This window comes from Ictidomys tridecemlineatus, chromosome 4, assembly GCF_052094955.1.
Source record: "Ictidomys tridecemlineatus isolate mIctTri1 chromosome 4, mIctTri1.hap1, whole genome shotgun sequence".
Taxonomy (NCBI): domain Eukaryota; kingdom Metazoa; phylum Chordata; class Mammalia; order Rodentia; family Sciuridae; genus Ictidomys; species Ictidomys tridecemlineatus.
The window spans coordinates 57,836,694-57,854,385 of record NC_135480.1 but is presented as its reverse complement, the minus strand read 5'-3'; the positions used below and the strand labels follow the sequence as shown (position 1 = coordinate 57,854,385).

The following is a 17,692-nucleotide window of genomic DNA, read 5'->3' as shown; positions in this document are numbered from 1 at the left end:
CATGGAGAAGACACACTTTTTATTTTCTCCACATAGTTGTCCATTGCAGTGTTCAGTGAGTGCAAATATGAAAAGTCAATAATAAGAATACAGTAGCATATTTTCAGTTTTCATAGGGAAGCTGTGGCAGCAACTAAAGCTTCTGAATAAGACACATGGAGCTAATATTTGAGATCTCTGTATTACCCGCAAAACTCTCACGACAAGTATAACATAATGATGCTATTTGTTTCAAGAAATCCAAGGGGAAGATGTGAAGAATTTTCAATTTATTATCTTGTGTATTTTCCATGACCAGAATGTTCAAACAATGTTGAGTAAATATGGTTAGAGCAAGTATCTGACAATATCTACTATTAAAATTGAGTGTATTGTATTTTATTTTGATGTAATTATTGATAAAATAAGAACTATTTTAATTAATATTTATTGATGCAATATAATTACATGTAATGAGATTCATTGTAACATAATAGTACACACATGCTGAGAGCCATAGCTGAGTCCAATGACGCATGGCATTTTTTGCCAGAACGGAGTGGTTGAGAGGTGATGCCAGCAAGCCATTGAGATGATAATGGTTATGTTAAGCTGTGTATATTAGACCCCTGCTGTCCACCTTGGCCTGCTACTTTGGAGTTCTCGCTACTTTGGAGTTCTCGCGGGGATTCCTGGAGAGTTCCCATTGGTTGGGGAAGTGCTGGAGGCGGGATTTCCGGTTGGTGTGTGGTGTGTCCCGGGAGAAGGCTGCGTGCGTGGCATTTGGGAGATTTCCCGGGGAGCATGTGTGGAGTGTGCTGTGGAGTTCAGAAATAAAGTTTGTTCCTGCTTCAGTGGCTCGTGATTTGTGCCCAGCCAGACTGTGGCACACACATATAACAAAATTAGTCACTTTCACTCCCCAGTCCTTCCCCTTTTCGTCTCCTCTACTGCCACTGAATTCCCTTTCTTAGCTCTCTGTCTTCCTTCTGATTTCATGAGAACCCCAATTTTTCACCCATGTTTTTCTAACCTTGAAGATATGAGAAAATATACAATGCTTGACCATCTGAGTCTGTCTTATTTCACTTAACATAATGCTTTCAATTTCCATTCATTTTCCTGCAAATTCCAAAATTTTATTCTTCTTTAAGGCTGAATAAAACTCCATTGTGTGCATATATATATGTATGTGTTGTGCTATGTTGTGTACATACACACATACATGTATGTGTGTGTTGTCTTATTACATTTTTCTTTATGCGTTCATCTATTGACAGACACATAGATTGGTAAAATAAATTGGTTATTCTGAATTGAACTGATATAAAACATATATAGACACTGGAGTTGTGTCTCAGTTATAGCACACTTGCCTTGCATGAGTGAGGCACTAGGTTCCATCCTCAGCACGACATTAAAATAAATAAATAAAATTTGTATTGTATCCATATACATCTAAAAAATGACTGTGAGCTATATGTCACTATAGTATGCTGACTTTAATTCTTTTGGATAATTATTGAGGAGCAATATTGCAGTGTCATATGGTAATTCTGTTTCTAGTCTTTTAAAAATGTTTTATTATTGCATTATATTTGCACATTATAATGGTGTTGATTTTGATATAATCACACATGCATAGACTGTAATTTGCTTCATTTTAGTTCCCAGTATTTTCTCTTTCCTTTCTCTCCTTCATTCTCACATTCCTTTTCATCTACTCTATTGGTCTTCCTTCTATTTATTTGTTTTTAAATTTATGATTTATAGACATAAACAAAAATAGAATTCCATATGATGTATTTACTTACATGCTTAGAATAATTTGGTCAATTACATTCCTTTTCTCATTGCTGCTCTCTTTTCCCTCAATCCCTATCTACTCCACAGATCTTCCTTTTATTTTCATGAGATTCCCCATACATACTTTTCCCCTTATTTTACTCTAGCTTCTGCATATTAAAGAAAACATTTGACCCTCTAAGCCTGGCTTATTTCACTTAGCATGGTGTTCCATTATTTGCCAGCAAATGCTATAATTTCATTCTTCTTTATGACTGAGTAAAACTCCGTTGTGCATACATACATACCATATTTTCTTTAGCTATTTATCTACTGAAGGGCACAGAGGACTGGTTTCTTACCTTGGCTTTGTGTATTGTGCAGCTATAAATATTGATGTTCTCATAATAGTGCAGTGTGCTAAATTGAGTTCTTTTGGATAAATACCAAGGAATAGGGTTACTGAATTATGTAGTGGTTCCATTCCTAGTTTTTTGAAGAATATGGTAGGAATTAATTCAGCAGTTTATCATTTGTCTTATTATGTGTCATGTCTTTATTTGAGCAACAAAGGACTTGAATATGCATTTCTCTAAGAAGGTTTGCAAATCACTATCAAATAACTGAAAATATGCTTGATATTGTTATTCATTAGGCAAATTCTATTTAAAATCACAATAATATATCCTTACACCTACTCAAAATGGCTATAAATAAAACTAGAAAGAAATAAGCAAATGTTGATATATTGCTGTTGAGATATAAAATTGTACCATAGCTGTGAAAAATATAGACCATCACACAGTAATTGTAATGATGATAGGTTCCAACATTTAACTCTGGTGTATAAATCCATCATCACTGAGATCATATGTCAGAACAAAAACTTATATATGAATGTTTTTAGTAGCACTATTACTCAAAAGGTGGAAAGACACTGTAAGTATATTTAAGTTCCTGAATGGATAAACAAAATTCAATATAATTATCTATACAAAACAATTATTCCACCAAAATATAACTGTGAGGTAAGATATCAGTTTCACACTATACTCACTATTTTGCTATTTGTGATGTACCGTATCACATCATCTTGTAAATCTTGATATACACAATAAAAAGTTATCTTTGAAATGTTCTATTCAATTAAGCAGTTAAGGGCTTCCTACATATTAGAAAAACAAATCCAAACTTTAGTGCAGTAATAATTCAGAATAATTAAAAAATAAATGAACCAAATGAAAAAAATGAGAAAGTACTGATACATGTTACACATACACTTGTTTTATGTACACTACATGTATAGTTTCTTCCAAATTTTTAATTGTTGTATTAGAGTTATACATAGTAATAGGATTTGTTGTTATGTACATGCACACAATATAACAAGATATTTGGCCAATATCACTCCTTAGCACTTCCCCCATTCCTTCCCTACCTTTCACGCATGGTCCTTTTCCTTTACTTATCTCCCTTTGATTTTTATGAGATCTCCAACCCCCCACATTTCTTTTCCTTTTTCCTCTCTACCTTCCACATAAGAGAGAAAACATACAAATCTTCACCTTTTGAGTTTGTCTTATTTCATTTAACACAATTGTTTCTAGTTCCATCGATTTCCCTGGAAATGACACAATTTCATTTTTCTTTATGGCTGAATAAAACTCTACTGTGTATATATACCACATCTTCTTTATTGATTCATCTTTTGATGGACATTTGGCTAGTTCTATAGTTTGTGTTGTTATAAAAATGGGTATGAATGTGCCACTATAGTATGATGACTTTAATTCCTTTGGATAAATACTGAGGAGTGGTATACATGAGTCACATGGTATTTTCATGCCTAGTCTTTGAGAAACCTCTACACTGATTTCCATCATGGTTGTCCTAGTCACCATCCCATCAACATGTAAAAGTGTTCATTTTTTAGACACTTCCTCTCAGTATTTATTATTAGTAGTATTATTGAAGACTGCTATTCTGACTGGTGTGAGATTAAATCTCAGTGTAGTTTTGATTTGCATCTTATTAATTGCTAATGAGTTAAATATTTTTCATATATTTTTTAACCTTTCATATTTCTTTTTAAAAGTCTCCATTTACTTAATTTCCACATTTATTAATTGGGTTATTTGCTTTTTATGGGTTTTTGTTTGTTTGTTTGTTTACTTCTTCATCTATTATTAATATTAATCCTCTGTCAGAAAGTGGCTCACAATGGTTTTCTTCCATTCTGTAATTTGTTTCTTAATATTCCTAAAGTTCTCTTTTGCTGTGAAGAAGACTTTAATTTTGTTTAAATGTTTTTATTTTTTCCTTTTAATTATACATTACAGTAGAGTATATTTTGACATATTTATACAAACATAGTTTCTTTTATGCTAGCCAATTACTCAACTTTTGACTATGTCCTGAGCTTTAGGGCTCCTATTAAGAAAGTCATTGTCTGTGCCTATATATTGGTTTGTTGACCCTACATTTTCTTCTAGGAGTTCCATAGTTTGTGGTATAATTCCTAGGTCTTTGATCCACTTTGAATTGATTTGTGTACAGGATGAAATATAAAGATCTAGTTTCATTCCTCTACATGTGGATAACAAGTTTTCTCAGCAACATTTGTTTAAAAAATGTGTCTTTTCTTCAAAGTATGTTTTACATACATTTGTCAGGTTTTATTAAAAAAAAGTGTACCTGTACTTTTTCTGAGTTTCTCTGATGTCATCATATACATCATCAACCTCACTGGAAAATAATTTTTTTTAAAACCAGAGTCCATGCTATCTAATGTTTTTTTTTCCTAGTTACATTCTGCTTTGGTGAGTACTAAGCACTGTAAATTCATGAAACCATAAATGAATAAGAAACATATAAATGCATATGTTTGAGTGATTAAAATGTTCTATACAATAAATGATTTTCTCTTGTCTCCAACAGGCCTTAAGGAGAAACAAATCTGAGATAATAGGAAAATTATGAATTCCTGAGTCTAGAGATTAGGAAAATGGGCAGCTGAGGGCAAAAGGGGACAACATTTCTGTTGGATGGGAGAAATAATTCTGATTCTTACATCAATTATATAGAATCCTGAATATAATTAATAATTGATTACTGAATGTTTCAATTACTGAGGATAAATCTGCGTAGACCCATAGCCAAGTAATTCACATGGCATTTTGGTTTGAAAGGTGACCCTGCTCAGGGATTAGGGCAGCTCCAGGTTTAGGGTGGATCCTGCTGGGAATAGGGCGGCCCCAGGATTAGGACATATCCTGCTGCCTCAGGCGCCTGCTCCTTTAGAGTTCCCATTGAGTTCTTGTGGGGTTCTGAGAGTATTGGTATGCAGAGCCAGGTGGAGGGAGTGTATTTTCCCAGAATGTGCGTGTAGAGTGTCGGTGAGAGTTCGGGAATAAAGAGTTGCTGTTAGAATCTACGAGTGTGGTGGCTCGGTTATTTTGTGCCCAGCCAGACTGTGGCATTTGGTTGCCCATGTGGCGAGCACCTGAAGCTTGGGGGTAAGTGAAATAGCTCACCTCTGAAGGAGAGCAAAAGAAATGGGTGACCATTTTAAAAAACAATGTGTTCTTGTTGTGATTTATTTTGTTTTTATTTCAAGTTGTCTGTTCCTAGAACTTTCTCAGGCAAACTGGGGAAAATGGTTGACTCAAGGTTTGATGTTGTTTGCCCCTGAGGAAGAGAAATTGTTAGAGGAAGGAGGCACACCAGTAAGACCAAAAACAGTTAGGGCATATGTTGATACAATACAGAAATGTAGCCCATGGCTTTTTAAAGAGAAGTTGTTGAATATATCACAATGGGACCATCATAGTATCCTGTAGAAGGATTTTTCTAAATCAAGAAAGAGATGGTTAGTTCTGTTTACTACATTTGTCTAAGATCTTGGTTTTTACAGACATCTGATTAATTTACAAAGCTGAAGTGTTAAAATATCAACCATTAAATATAAAATCAAGTACTCTACTTATTAAGTTACATAAGGTAATATATTTAAACATTATGTGTGTTTTCATAAATTGGTAAATGGAAAAAAAGTTTAATATTGCTTTGTGTCTATATCTTTGCTGAAACACGGTTACTAAGAGTTAAGATTCTATCAGGTGTAATTTATATACAAAGAGTATAAGAAGTTTCAGTTGGGTTTCAATTATAGTATTATAGTACCATAAAAAAACATGAAAGTATTTCATCTTATTAAAGTGGAGTAATTTGTCTAAATCAGAAATTTTATAAGAGTTGTTTCAGAATGTGAATTTATAAAAAGGGTTAACAGCTAGAAAAGGGATATTAAAAGATTCAGGATGTGGAGATATATTTTAATATGGAAGGTTAAAAGAAAATGAAATGTTTCTAGATGAGATAATCTTTGTGTGGTAAAGTAAAAAGTTGTAAAATATCTAAGTAAGTTGCAAAAGGCTTTAAAAGGTTAAATTGGAGGTGGTTAAGATGCATTCATGATGGAGAAAAGATTGCATCATAGAAGCCTAGTTAATCTTAAAAGCATTACTTAAAAAACATGAAAAATGGGAAGAAAAAGGATAAAAGCAATTTGGAGAAAGAATATTAAAAATTTGAAGTGAAAAACTTTGAAGACAGAAGTAAAGGAAGGTGAAAAAAGATAGGAAAGATGTAGGAAGATAGAGAAGATGTAGGAAGACAAGAATTTTAAACCCACAAAATAGGAAACAAAAGAAAACTAGGAGGAAAAAAGCAACTAAGGGTGAATGTACAAACCTTAGGGGGAAAAGAAAAAACTAGAAGATAGAAATAAGATAGAAAATGGTTGAAAATGTCAAGTAAAGGTATTTCAGATAGAAAATGCAAAAGGCTAAGACAACTATTAGACACAGACATTCAAGATAGAAAAAGGTATAAGAGAGAAGTTTAAAGTCAAATATTCAATAAAATAGAAGAACAAGGAGATTATTAGTAATTTTTTTCAAAGAGCCCATCAACTTTAATTTCTGGTGGTGCAGAAATTAGAAGTCTCAGATGAGGGTGTTAAAATTTATAGACAAGAGCCAATTTAGAAAACATTAAACTAGAAGGAAATTGGTTTAAAACCACATCAAAAAAATTAAAAGGACTAAAGTAATTCTAAAAACTACGGCAAAATGCTTTTGAAGACTTGAATTTAAAAGGATCTTTAAATTTCCAAAGGATGCATATAGGATATTTTGGAACATTATCCCTGAAGAAAAATTAGTTAATGTTTTACTTAACAGGAATCCCATACAATCCACAGGGACAAAGCATAGTTGAAAGAGCTCATCAAACTATTAAAATGTACTTATTAAAGCAAAAAGAGGGAATTGGAAAGGGGTATATATTCTCCAAAGATAAATTTAAAATAATCCTTTTTACTTGAAACTTTTTAAATTTGGATTCATCAGGGCTTAGTGCTGCAGAAAGGCATATGTGCCCCCAAAATGTATATAAGCCTAAGGTACTTTGGAAAGATATTCTAACAGGACAATGGAAAGGTTCTGACCCAGTGATTGTCTGGAGTTGGGGTTCTGTTTGTGTGTTTCCACAGGGAGAACAACAGCCAATTTGGATTCCAGAGAGACTAACCAAAGGGATTTCTACAGACCAAAAAGAAGATGTTTTGACTCAAATCCATAACAGCTGATATCCAGAGCTCCAGCTTGGCTATTTTTACATCTGCAACAGCAATTAACCAGGATGCTTTTTTCAATATCTATTTTATTATTGCCTTTTCCAACATCATAAAGTTCTATTTTATTTTTGAGCTCATACAGACCTAGGTTAATGTTTTTCTGATCAGTTTTATTTTTTGACTGTAGAGTTTTTAACCATTGCAATGGAGATTTCACCTAGATAAAGCTACAAGGTCTTTACTATTGTCTTATGTGTTGTATGTTTGTGTGCACACTTCTGTTTTGTGTTGTATGTCTGTATGTGCGTATGTCCATATATCATATATGAGGAGCACTCATGAAAAAATGAATCCAAATTTTTTATTATTATTCACGTGATTTTAATGGTTTAATTTAAATTGGGTAAACAGCTGTTGAGGATTGTTTTAATATGTGTACAAATAAGGAGGTTAACAGATCTGTTTGTTTACTTTCACCTTTCCTTCTCATTATATTTAATAATTCTGTTCACAATAAGGTAAATTGTTTAGAAAATTGTTTTCTCAGTGCCTGTTGGAATGTTACATATCTTTTTAGCCATCATTTCCAGAATTCCTATCTTCATTCCAGTGCCAATGAAGACGAAGACAAAACGAAACTACAGCTTCTTTGACAGCTATCACAGTAAACTGTATATACTGATGCATCAATGAATAATAACTCAACAAGTAATGCTCAATCAAGGAGTTGATTTTCTTTGGGAGGAAATGGACATATTGATAGATTCCTCTGCTTTGAACTGCTTGCAGAACTTGCCTGGACTATGTATCACTTGTATGCATTGTGAACTATCAGTTGGTGCAGTGAGTTGTGGTAGTGCTGGCGTATCTTTGCTGATGGTGTCACTGGTGATACAATTTTTCCAAAGGAGCCGTCTATTGGCTTGGTGTCGTGGCATTTCTGTATCCTCCTCCCTTCTGCTAGTGAGGGTCTAAAATTTGGGGGCCAACAGAGGTGAGGCAAAGAACCTCACCCCCCCACTGGTGCATAGGCCTATTCACAAGTATGGCTGTATGCTGGACTGGTAGTCAGTGACGGGTATGATCCAATTGCAGTGGTACCAACCTAAGACAGGAGGCTGACGCCTAGAGGTCAGCTCATCCGATGACGGGTAAGAACCATATGTTGAATTGGACAACCTAACAGGCATGGTCCCTAAGCCACATTGCTTGTTGTTTTATTAATCAGAAGGGGGGAGCTGCTGAGAGCCATAGCCAAGTAGGACACATGGCATTTTGGTTTGAAAGGTGACCCTGCTCAGGGATTAGGGTGGCTCTAGGTTTAGGGTGGATCCTGCTGGGAATAGGGCGGTCCCAGGATTAGGGCATATTCTGCTTCCTCAGGCGCCTGCTCCTTTAGAGTTCCCGTTGAGTTCTGGTGGGGTTCTGAGAGTATTGGTACACAGAGCCCAGTGAAGGGAGTGTATTTTCCCAGAATGTGCGTGTAGAGTGTCGGTGAGAGTTCGGGAATAAAGAGTTGCTGTTTGAATCTACAAGAGTGTGGTGGCTCAGTTATTTTGTGCCCAGCCAGACTGTTATAATCTGGTTAAAATATTAAATATTTTGGATGATGAGTACATTAATAAATTTAACTTAATCTTTTCACAATGTATTAAAAATTTTAACACCACTTTGTGCCCCACAAATATATACAAGAAAAATTTTTCTGAATATAATGAGTAAATAAATTAAATAAATAAAATATGTAGCTTAAAAAGAAAAAAATGGAAGAAAAAAATGGTATTACATCAAAGAGAAAAGGCTATGCAACATGAGGCTATAAAGTGATAAATGAGGATTTCACAGAAATAGCAGGTTTTGCACAACCAAATGATTCCCATTCCAGTTCCCTTTTGGAATTCTTATCTAATTGATAGGAAAGAAAAAGAAGACTGTGTTACTTCTAAACTTGTTTCAGGATTGACTGGTTGGGTGACCTTACAAGCTAAAAACAATATGAAAAGCAAGATAATAAGTCTAATTTTGATAATTCTAGTTATTTGATTTTTAACATAATTCTGAGCATACCCTGACAGTTCACTCAATATGATAGATAAGTCATTCTTACTTGCTAGGTAGGATAAAATTCCTACTCAGTGGTTACAAATCTCAGAGACCTTTTGTTCAACATTGTACTTATCATTAACAATTCTATATCATGCACTAAAATTTTTAAGATGGTGGAAATCATATTCAGTGTTATTAGCACAATAATTTTTAAAAATCATATTGGTTATACTTAATTGTACTTTTCAAAGTTTTTTAGGACTTAACTAGTGAAAAAAGTGCTAAGATCTATGCCATTATATCATTCTTATTTGAAATATTCATCTACCATCAATTAATTTCCTGTAAAGCAATTCTTTTGTGTTCTCCTTAGATGGGCACACAAAATAATATAAAGGGAAATATTTCTACCCCCAATCTGTGACATAGTTTATTTCTGCATGTCATTGAAGTTTATTATTATAAAATTTTGGTGGGCTAAAATAAAACATAATGGAATCAACTTGTAATGAAATGCCCCCAAAATTTCATTACTCATTTATAATTCCACACTAAAAGTCTAGTTATTATTAGTTAATAAACACCTGAGTCAGGGAACCTTGGGATAAATATGAAGAAAACAAGGACATCCATTTAATTGCAAAAGTTTCACAAAAAATTAAAAAGTTTGAGAAAGGATAGAAATCGTTACATAAATATTCCATCATGGGATAATTGAATATGATACAAAAGGATATTTGAGATTTATGAGAAATTTCTCTAGATAGTCAACATAGTAATTGTCTTTGTTGTTGTAGTTGTCATGGCAGTGTAGGGGATTGAACCCATGCATGCTAAGCAAGCACTCTGCTACCAAGGTACACACACAGAACAAAGATTGTGACTTTTAAGTTTCCTTCCTTGCAAAAATCCTGGAACTTTCTAAGAATTCACCTTAAATCACTGTAAGATATAGACTGGAAAAGTCATTTTGTTATGGCCTCAATCTATATAGAAAATGTTCAAATATAATGTTTAATAATTACAATATTTAGAGATAAAAATGCTGAAAATTGTTTTTCTTTTTCTCATAATAAAATATGTCTACATCTTTCAAAGTCTCCAATAGCTCCAAATTCCAGGTCTCCGAGTTCATTCTGATGGGATTCGCAGGCATTCACACCTGGCAACACTGGCTCTCCTTGCCTTTGGCACTGCTCTATCTCTCCACAATTGGTGCAAACATCCTCATCCTCATCCTCACCACCATCTACCAAGACCTTCTCTGAAGCAGTCTATGTACCTCTTCCTGGGCATCCTTTCTGTGGTGGACATGGGCCTGTCCACTACCATCATGCCAAAGATCCTGGCCATCTTCTGGTTTGATGCCAAGGCCATTAGCCTCCCAGAGTGCTTTGCTCAGATTTATGCCATTAATTGCTTTCTAGGCATGGAGTCTGGTGTCTTCCTCTGCAAGGCTTTTGATATATATGTAGCTATTTGTCATCCTCTTTGATACCCACTGATTGTCACCAATTCCTTTATCATCAAAGCTACCTTGTTCATGGTGCTTAGAAATGGCTTGTCATTCCAGTACCTGTACTTGCAGCTCAGTGTCATTACTGTTCCAGGAATGACATTAAACATCGCCTGTGATTTCATCTTGGGGTGAGAAGGCTGGCTTGTGATGATAGGAGGCCCAATAGTATTTGTCAATTGGTTCTGGCATGGCTTGGGAAGGGGAGTGATCTAAGTCTTATTATACTGTCCTATGCTTGATCCTATGCTCTGTCTTTAGGCTGAACTCTGATGAAGCTGTCTCCAAGGCTCTGAGAACTTGCAGCTCCCATCTCATCCTCATCTTCTTCTTCTACACGCCTGTTGTAGTAGTTTCAGCAACTCACCTGGTAGAGACTAAGAATGCTTTGATTCCAGTTCTACTCAACGTGCTGCACAACATCATTCCTCCATCCATCAATTCTATCATTTGTGCACTTAGAAACAGAGAACTCAGAGAAGGCTTCCAGAAAGTGTTTTGCTTAGGTTTAAGAAAGAAGTAAGACACTAGAAACCTTCTCCTTGGTGTACATAAACTTTAGCTTATTCTAACTGTATAATAGAATTTCAAAGCAGACTGGGGACTGAGAGCATGCCTTTGAGACCTTTTTTCCTTTTTACATAGGCTTCTGAAAAGGCAAGAAAGAAAAAGTGCACATAGTCAAGCTAGGAAATAAGTTACAGGAGCATGAATTACATGTCATACTCTCAGAATGTTATTGTACCCCTTTTTATAATCTTTAAACCAGCAAAGAGAAGAAATAAGGCATAACATATTTTATCTTATATTTCAATCTGACCTGTGTGCTTTGCTTTGGATTTTGATATTTTCTGCTTTCTTTTGAATATAGAGTCAGAGTCTATCATGAAGTAGCTGGGATATTTCACAAGGTATATGTTGAAATATGAATATTAATTTGGTGTTCAGGTCTACTAGTAGCTAGAAAATCTATCATATATTATGTATTGTCACTCTTCTTTCAGTTAGATTAAAAAGGGTCATTCTACTTGGGTCTCAGGTATAATGAAAATAATGTGAAGAGTTTCCTTTATTAGCCTGAATCTATTTCTTTGTGAGACGTGAATATTTTTCAGGTAATACAATAAAGACAAAAGATATGATGTTTTATGGATCCATGAAACCATTATCTTTAATGACAATGTATTTCAAGACATTAAGATAAGAGAGCAACCAAGAACAGAACAGGAAGGAAGAGCATGAGGAAAAGAGTAACAGTAAACAAAGACGAATGGCGGGAGAGAAAGGGAGAGAGAAGGGAAAGCATATGGAAATGGTAGGAGACCTTCAATGAGACACAAAATTATAAGAGGTTATGAGGGGCCAGGGGGAGGGGGAAAAAGGGAGAGAATTGATCAACAGCAGAGGAGGTAGAGAGGGAAGATGGGAGGGGAGGGGAGGGGGGATAGTAGGGGATAGGAAAGGTAGCAGAATACAATAGTCACTAATATGCCATTATGTAAAAATGGGAGTATGTAACAGATGTGATTCTGCAATCTGTATTTGGGGTAGAAATGGGAGTTCAAAACCCAATTGAGTCAAATGTATGAAAGATGATATATCATAAGCTCTGTAATGTTTTGAACAATCAATAAAAAAAGAATACAAAAAAAGAAAAAAAAGATAATTTAAGAAAACATGAGTTTGATATTTTCAGTTTCTCCCATATAAGCATTAGCATTAAAATTAGGAGAATTAAGTGAAATAAATAAAACAGAGATGACAGATTTTCTCTGTATTTTTATTTGTACATTATAACCAAAGATGGCATGATATCCCAGTACAAAAATGTACACACTACTGTCCAGAAGAATCAAACCTATCATGAAAATGTGCAAGGGCCTATTAAAAGCTGCAAAGCATAAGGAAAATGAAGAGAACATTGTGAGAAGAAGTAAAGAGTGTAAACCATGGATTTTCAAAGTAATGATGTTGTTACAGAAAAGAAAACCAAGCAAAAGTCACCCCAGTGTTTGTTTATTGTGGATGCAGATTGAAGAGCATTTATTCTACACCACTGTCCTGAGTGTGGAAATCAAGAAGCTTCTCTGGTTTAAGGAACAGCATCTCATTTCATCCCACATCAGCCTAAAGTGTATCACCTAACACAGTTTATAGAAGTTTATCATAGAACCCAAGGAGAGTACAACTCATTTTTTTTTGATTTGGCAGTTTGAAATTCATAAGAACTAACTTACATCCAGAACCTTTAAGCTACATGGTCTCTCCTCTAGTGTGTGGGGCTATGTTTGTATCTGTGTGTTTCTATGTGCATACATGTGTCTCTATGTGAGAGAGGTGGAGTAGGGAGAGGATTGTTCTCCTCTCACATGGACTGGTTTTCCCTGTCTCCCTATAGGCTTCCAGGTTCAGATCCAGGTTTTCTAGAGTTTAAGCATATTCAAATTAAAGGGCTTTCTTTAGAAAATAAGAATTTGAAAATAAACAGCTATTTATTTTAAATGAAGAAAGAATACAACTTTAGAAGCTGCCAGAAGATATAACAGAATCCTGAACAAAATCCAATATTTTAATTAACTTATTGTCTGCTATATTATCTGTAACATAATTTAAATTGTTTATATTTTGATGTTATTTTAAGTTCATGGTAATGTAAGACTAGAACAAGAAATTTTGCATATTCTTTATAGAGAATCATCAATTATTTATATTTTGCTCCATTACTTTATGATTTTCTCTTTATTACCATGTGTACATCTATATATGTGTTTATGTACACTTTTTATGAACTATTTGAAAGTAAGTCATAGACACAGATCGTTTTCACTAAAATAATTCACTGTGTATTTACAATAATGAAGACAATGATCAATATAACCATAAAATGAAAAAAAATTACACTGATACTATAGTACAAACTAATCTATAGAACACATATGTATTTTACAAACATCTCTATAATATACTTTATGGCAATTATTTTTATGTTTGATATTCGATCCAAGACCAAATGTTTTATTTAGTTATCATATCTTTTTGTAATATGATCTTTGATCTTGACTTTTCCCCCAGTTTTTCTGAAGTATGATCAGTCAATAAACTTTTATATATTTACATAAGAAAGTTATGTCAGATTCATTCCCTTGTCATTTGTACACTACTTTGAATCTCAACATCATGTTCATGCATAAGATAGGGATCCTAATTAGAATTAGTATAAGACAGGGATCCTAATTAGAATAATACAAGCATACTCCATGCTTGTATCAGTACATCAAAATAGATTCTACTAAAAAGAACAACAAAAAAGCCATTGCATATAAAAGATCAACAACAAAAAGCCCATTTCACAACTAACAGGTGAAACAAAATGTCACATTACATAAGGTATATAGCCACAGTATCTTTTTCTCCACCCTAACCTATTGTTATAAAGTGATCACATGATCATGGTGGTTAACATTTCCATGTCTGTATAGATAAGATGTACTTTTTTCAAGCATATATAAAACATTAAAACAACTAGATCATATTCTTATTACTGAAATTACCCAATTACCATCAAGTCTCAAAAGGAGAAATAATAAAAGCAACTTCCATCACAATGCATTAAATTTGGCTATATAATTTTTATTTTCAGTACTGGGTTTTAACCCAGAGGCATTCTACCACTGAGCTACATCCCTAATCTTTTTTAAAAATTTATTTTGAAGATAGGGTCGTTAAGTTGCCCTAAACTTTCAATCTTCCTGCTTTATCCCTGCAAGTTGCTGGCATGTGACACTGAGCCCAGCTAGCAATATAAAATTTTAAAATATTTTTTATTCAGCAATCAGTACCATTATTAAATGCTGATTAGATTATAGTTTATTATAAATTTGGCAGATACGTATTATAATGAGAGAAAGGACAGAGAATCTAATACACTACAGAAATTTATTTTGAGAAATAATTAGATCAGAAATGTCACAGAAGTTTCACAGTGATGCTCATTTATCATAACATTTCTTCTCAAAATGTTTATATCTATATATGCCATGTATAAATAAATTGTACACATATGCCATCACAGGAACCCTTTTTTGGAATATACCACTTAAATAACTTTAAATCAATATAGTAGTCATTATGTTGTAAAATAGTAGTATCATATTTTGTTAAAACAATAAATGCATATCAATACATACATATACTTATTAATGTAGAAATATACCTAACCATTTTCTTTAACAACAATGTATTTCAGGATACTAATATAATTTAAAAATATATACATTTGATAATTTCAGTTTTGATGATGTTTAAGACGACTATAATATTTACCATTCATTTTTCTTACTTGAAAGAAACCTTTTGAACAAAGAGCCATGTTCACACAATTCCTAGCCTAGCTCAGAAAGTAAAAACCAAACCAAACAAAAAAGTCCATAAACATTAATTAAATGGATAAAGTGCTACAGTAATAATGAAAGAAATTTAATGAATGATTTATGGTATGAATACATAAAACATTCTCTGCTTAAGTACTTTTGATCTGTTTTACATAAAGCAGTGAATAAAAAGCAAACGCATATCTGCCATAGGATTAAATCTCACTAAAATAACATACATTTTTATTTTCTTCCTTTCTTGTGAATACTTCCTAAGAGACAAAACACACATAGGATATTATTTCCTTTCTTATCATAATGTGTGCACTATGAATTCAGTCTTATTCTTTTTCTCTCCCCATGGAACTTAAGTTGATTTCCATAGCAGCATCGTGTCTCTGATATTCTGAAATAGTCTCATGGGGACATGTGGCATCCATTCAATAGTACAGATATAAAAGAATCCAGAGTTTAACATCTGTGCATGCACATTTATTCTAGGATTGTGTTTTCCTTCAACCAAGACCCTGAACACCTGGACTAGATTATATTCAGCTTACTATTGCCAAACACAAAAATTAAGGTATTCAAAACTATAAAAGAGGTGATAATGACAAGATTATTTTCTGTAAGCTGTATGATAAAGTGGAGACGAGTGTTGGGTATAAAATTAATTGCTTATTATTTTTCCAGAAATAAATCTGATTATATTCACATAATTTGAAGGCAACAATGTTGTGTGAGGTTGGATTGTTTGGAAAATGTTTGTGTTCCAAAATCCAACACTAAAATTCAGTTGCCTTTGGGTGATGATGATAATCCATGTTATTTCTATATCCAAATAGGAAATACTTATTTGATAATGATGGATGTCAGGTGTGGATCATTCCCATGAAATGGAGAAACGAAAAAAAAAAAAAAACTAGAGTAGAGTTCTGTTGCTTACTGTTTACCTGTTGCTCCCTTATTCCTTGAAATCAGAGTCTAATTTTTCTTGGTTATTTTCTGGAAAGACTGAGAAATGTCTTTGTTTTGTGTAGCAAAATCTAGATAGAACAAGCAACCTCATATAAAAAGAAGAATGATACAAATAACTAAAGATGGTTTAATAGAAAAAAGTATTACCTACAGAGTTTAAGAATGAGGACAAATAGCAGATAACATCAAAGTTATATTTTAGATGGTGATACTCATGCATAAATATTACTAATTCAATTTTTCTGCCCACACCTTAGCATAGCTGAATCAAATATCTCTGCAGAAGAAATAAAATAATGATGTGTTGAAATTGTTTTAGGTCTGTTTTACAAAGGCAACTGCTTACATTTGTAGTTAGTACTAGAGTCTTTAATTTTGATCTTGGAGAGTTTGTGAATGTACTGAAGATGGAACTAACTTGTATAAACAAATGACCAGTTATAGTGATAAAGCCATACACATAACAAGTAAATATGAGAAAATGTTTATCTAGTATTTTAAAAGTACTTCAGAAAAGTGGACAAGTAATCAAAAAATATTTTCTGTTTAGGAGTTATTTATTATTTTATTATTTCTTTTGTGTTTATGTGTGTGGCACCAGAGATTGAACCCAGGAGCAATTGCACCACTTAGCTACACACTTAGGCCAGTTTTATTTTTTGAGACAGGGTCTCACTAAGTTGATGATGCTCCTGCTTCAGCCTCCTGAGTGTCTTGGAGATCACAGTTTTGCACCACCAACCAGAAATTTCTGTTAATTTTTCTGTCTGCTTCTGATACATGGATACATATTTAAAGTGTAATAGAACTATCTTCTCATACTTGGGTACATGTAGGGTCAGAATATAGCCACAGTATCTTTTTCACTACCCTAGGCAATTGCTCTTTTTGCACAACTATAATTAAGACCATAATCTAACATTTTGCACACTTTACATAAAATACTTTAACTCCAAGAAAAGCTGTGAATGTGCTTTGTGGAATGATATTTACAATGCAATGTATATCTTGAAGCAAGTACTGAACTTTACAGTTAAGAGGTACTGTTTAATGTACTAAAGAGGTATAGAGGGAGGAAAGAATAATGACCCTATTGACTAGTTCATACTAAATAGTTGTAAATTATTGAAACATAATTTTATAAACTTCTTATTTCAACCTTAATTAAATGCATATTATTTATTTGTTTCTGTGAAAAAAATATAAATATCTCCACACATGTACAGACTATATATGTTTTAAACTAATAATATATGTGTAAGAGTCCTGAATATGTTGAATAAAAATATAATTTACAAATTTACTGAGTTGTAAGGACAAAACCTTGTTTTTAATTTTGGTTTTTAAAAGAAAAGCCTTTCTTTGTTGAAAAGGCCAAAT

General features: G+C 33.4%; 1 pseudogene; it reads left to right on the top strand.

Annotated features, from left to right (window-relative positions):
* The first annotated feature begins 10,527 nt into the window (after window positions 1-10,527).
* LOC101976029 (olfactory receptor 56B1-like) lies at window positions 10,528-11,487 on the top strand (annotated as a pseudogene).
* The last annotated feature ends 6,205 nt before the right edge of the window (window positions 11,488-17,692 follow it).